The following is a 5,206-nucleotide window of genomic DNA, read 5'->3' on the forward strand; positions in this document are numbered from 1 at the left end:
TGAATACGAGACTTAACTGGTATCAGGCTTTGAATTATGAAACACACATGAATGATACGAGACTAACTGGTATCAGGCATTTGAATTATGAAACACCATGAATGATACGAGACTAACTGGTATTTACAGGCTATGAATTATGAAACACCATGAATGATACGAGACTAACTGGTATCAGGCTTTGAATTATGAAACACCATGAATGATACGAGACTAACTGGTATCAGGCTTTGAAATTATGAAACACCATGAATGATACGAGACTAACTGGTATCAGGCTTTGAATTATGAAACACCATGTGAAGATTACGAGACTAACTGGTATCAGGCTTTGAATTATGAAACACCATGAATGATACGAGACTAACTGGTATCAGGCTTTGAATTATGAAAACACATGAATGATACGAGACTAACTGGTATCAGGCTTTGAATTATGAAACACCATTGAATGATACGAACTAAACTGGTATCAGGCCTTTTGAATTATGAAAAGCACATGAATGATACGAGACTAACTGGGATCAGGCTTTAGAAGTTCATATGAACACCATGAATGATACGCAGACTAACGTGGTATCAGGCTTTGAATTATGGAAACACCCATTGAATGATACGGAGACTAACTGGTATCAGGCTTTGAATTATGAAACCACCATGAATGATACGAGACACTGGTATCAGGCCTTGAATTTATGAACACCATGAATGATACGAGACTAACTGGTATCAGGCTTTGAATATGATGAAACACCATGGAATGATACGAGGACTAACTGTATCAGGCTTTGATATGAAACCCATGAATGATACAGAGAACTACTGGTATCAGCTTTGGAATTATGGAAACACCATGAATGATACGAGACTAACTGGTATCTCAGGCTTTGAATTATGAGAACACCATGATGAAATACGAGACCTAACTTCTGGTAATCAGCCTGAAGACTTTGGAATTCTTGATACAACACATGAATGATACGAGACTAACTGGTATCAGGCTTTGAATTATGAAACACCATGAATGATACGAGATCAAACTGTATCAGGCTTTGAATTATGTAAACACCATGAATGATACGAGACTAACTGGTATCAGGCGCTTTGAATTATGAAACACCATGAATGATACACAGGACTAACTGGTATCAGGCTTTGAATTATGAAACACCAATGTGAAGGATACGGAGACTAACTGGTATCAGGCTTTGAATTATGAAACACCATGAATGATACGAGACTAACTGGTATCAGGCTTTGAATTATGAAACACCATGAATGATACGAGACGCAACTGAAAATGGATGGTTCACTCAGTAGGCTTTGTACACTAATTGAGCAGACTGACAGAGATGAATTTGTTGTGTAGAGATGTGCACAGGAGAGCACTCATATAGGATCCCAGAACCCATCATGTGACTAATTACCTTGATTGTTGTTATCCAATTAGGCGGTTCATAATTGATGCTCCTCCAAGTTAATATTTGCATAATTAAAACATCTTGTTTTTTCCCCCATTTCAGTTTCATGTAAATGCTTTCAAGGACCAAATGAGGTGTCATCATCCTAGAAAATCCAATTAGATTCAGCAATTTGTCTTTTCCACTTTTTGAATTTCAAAGCATAGATTTGTGATTTGTTTGGCATTTTTCTTTGGAATGCTTGTAATTATTGGGAGTGATGGGGGAGAGTGCGGCAGAGACAGAGTTTCTGKTTWCACAGGATGCAGCTGATCTTATTGTCATGACTCAGTATTGGGCTGTGGTGTCAGAGGCTCCTGGTGTGGATGTGTCTATGAGTCATCMGATAGGATGCTGATGAATGACTCTGCTAAGGAATAATAATGCTRAGAGTTGACTTTATGTTGAGAGTCAATCCAAACACGTACTGTATGATCATTTAGTTCTGTTGATGATTTTTTGATAATCACTATTTGTAGGTGTAGCCTTATAATTGATAAGGATGTTCACTTTTTCCTACCCTCAGTCTTTATTTGTTGTTAGTAACTTTCTTTTTACCAAGACATGTAGGAGTCCTTACCCTTTGTATCTCTCTCTCTCTCTACTCTCCAAGGCTAAACCACTAAGGAAACTGATCCAGCAGACCTTCAAACAATTTGCCAACCTAAACGATGAACAGAGCATTCACAAGTTCTTTGAGATCCTGTCTCCCATTTACAGATTCGACAAGGAATGTTTTAAATGTGCCCTTGGGGTAAGTAGGCTAGTMATAGACGTTTCACTATCCCACTGTGATAACGGTTGGCTGTCCTCAGGGAAACCCTGGCTTGCAGGGTTCCAGATAGGAAGAGCTCAGCTCAGTAGCCTTAAGGATGTGTTTCACAGTGACACCTGCTGGGCATGACAAACACTGTTTCTTTCATCTCTTTCTGTCTGTCTGTCCATCGCTCGCTCGCTCTCTCTGTCTGTCCTGCCTGTCTCTGTGTCCATCTCTGTGTTTGTCTCTAGTCCAGTTGGATTATCTCTGTGGAGCTTGCCATTGGACCTGAGGAGGGCATCAGCTACCTGACAGACAAAGAATCCACTGTGAGTACTTCTGATTATCAAGGCTTTTCTTTATTCACCTTTTATTCACATTCTTCTGTACATTTTGTAGAATTGCATTTCCTACCCAATTCAGGTCTTATTCAGTCGTTCAGTGACGTTCAGGCTAGCCAGGAAGATGATAACCACCATGGATGTTTCATTCTGTGCTTTCTGTTCTGTCCGTGTGTTCAGCCGACACATCTGGCCAACTTCACCCAGGTACAGACCATCCAGTACTCCAGCACGGAGGACAAGGTGCGCCAGGGGATGCTGCTGCTCAATGTGTCTGGAGCCCCGGAGGTACTGTGTATGTGTGTGAGCGTGTATGAATTCAGTAAACATGCCCTGCAGTGGCCTCAGTGAGGTTATTTCCAGCACTATAGCTGGTTGACAGATGAGGAATCTGAGCAGTAAACACTTGATTGACCACTAAGGGATTCTCCAAGGGAAGAAGACGCACCCCTGATACTAGCAAAACATACTCCTCCCTGCATGGGTTTCTTTGATGGACTGTGTGTGTGTGTGTGTGTGTGTGGTGTTGTGGTGTGTGTGTGTGTGTGTGTGTGTGTGTGTGTGGTGTGTGTGTGTGTGTGTGTGTGTGTGTGTGTGTGTGTGTGTGTGTGTGTGTATCGTCCTCTCAATTATTATCTCCTTTGATGTGCTGTGGTTTGTCCTAACTGGAGGTCTCAGATGGAGGAGGCAGCCCTGCTGATGAAGCCTCTTTGTTGCTTGTCTGTCTGACTGACTGACTGACTGTCTAACTGTGTCTGACTCTGTTTGACTGTCTGTGTATCTGTGTGTGTCTGCAGCCTTTGACGGTGACCACAGCGTCTCTGAACACGGCAGAGAACATGGCTGACCTGATAGACGGATACTGTCGCCTGGTCAACGGAGTCTCCCAGTCCTTCATCGTCCGCGTTCAAAAGGGTACACTAACACTGCTGCTGACACCTTTACACTGAGTGGAGMGGTTTTACACACACCCACAATAATAACAGGATCTGGATAATAACAAGGCCGACTCAGAGAAAGAGGGAACGTCTGAAAAACAGTGAGCAGACATTGCCCTTTTCCTCTATGTAGTGGAAGTTCAGACTGACAGCCCTGCTGTGTTGTGTACTGTGYACAATGGACTTGACTSTGTTAGAGCAGCGGTGGAAAGAGCTGCAGACTCCACTGCACTGAGGCTGGATTGTAGACTCACAGATTGATAGATGCAATAGGATTTATTTGACCTTTATCTATACAGGTATGTCCATGAAGAACACATTCTTATTTACAATGACGACCTGTCAAACACATCAATACTTAACAAAAATCAATTACACAATACACATCTATATACACATCAATTACACAATACACATCAATTACACAACACACATCTATATACACATAAATTACACAATACACATCTATATTCACATCGTTTACCAAATACTCATCGATATACACATCAATTACACAATACACATTGATATACACATCAATTACACAATACACATCGATATACACATCAATTACACAATACACATCTATATACACATCAATTACTCAATACACACTTATATAGACATCAATTACTCAATACACGTCTATATTCACATCAATTACACAATACACACTTATATACACATCAATTACTCAATACACACTTATATAGACATCAATTACTCAATACACGTCTATATTCACATCAATTACACAATACACGAAAAGCAAACCCAAAACCCAGAAGGTAAAACATAATCATATGAAACAGACACATTCTTTAGTAAGTGAGCCCACATTCATCCACGACTTCATAAGTTTTGTAACCGATTTTCATTTGCGATTCTAGATGTGGTATTAATGTTGTYATTGGCATAATGTTTTTCCAGTYAGTCAGCCCAGTAGTAAACACATGGCTTTATGAGAGGCAGTTACAGAGCTGTTGAGGGACTCTGCCATTTCATTTCTACAGTCATTTAGAAAGCTGAACACAACAAATCAAATTGCCCGGAAACAGCTTTCACTACCATTCATTTCACTCAATGAATTCTGTCTTTTTAAAACATGAATGACTTCACACAGGAGAAAGAAGTATCCATTCAAGGCATAGGCTTCTAGGGGCTCTTCTCTGCTTTAGGCTCATAAATGAAAGAATGTTCCATATTTGATGTCTCATATTATGAAATGATATTAATAATGATGAATGTGTGAGTGTAGGCATTCGAATGGATCCTGTTGATGGACTGTAACTGTACTGCTAACCCTACATCTAACTGATGGACTGTAACTGTACTGTTAACCCTACATTCTAACTGATGGACTGTAACTGTACTGCTAACCCTACATCTAACTGCCTCTAACAATCACCAACAGAGGGAGAGAGAGCGCTACCTTCCATCCCAAAGTCCACCCCAAAGTAAGTACATGTTCTCTCTACTCTTATCCTCTATCTCAATTCAATTCAATCTCAATTCAAGGGGCTTTTATTGGCATGGGAAACATGTGTTAACATTGCCAAAGCAAGTGAGGTAGGTAATATACAAAAGTCAAATACAATAAAAATGAACAGTAAACATTTACACATACAGAAGTTTCAAAACAATAAAGACATTACAAATGTCATATTATATATATGCAGTGTTGTAACAATGTACAAATGGTTAAAGCAC

General features: G+C 40.0%; 1 pseudogene; it reads left to right on the plus strand.

The window, feature by feature from the left end:
* Positions 1–4,965, plus strand: part of LOC112080643 (focal adhesion kinase 1-like) — a 39,743-nt pseudogene extending 34,778 nt beyond the window's left edge.
* Positions 4,966–5,206: the final 241 nt, after the last annotated feature.

Source organism: Salvelinus sp. IW2-2015, unplaced genomic scaffold (genome assembly GCF_002910315.2).
Source record: "Salvelinus sp. IW2-2015 unplaced genomic scaffold, ASM291031v2 Un_scaffold16399, whole genome shotgun sequence".
Lineage (NCBI taxonomy): Eukaryota > Metazoa > Chordata > Actinopteri > Salmoniformes > Salmonidae > Salvelinus > Salvelinus sp. IW2-2015.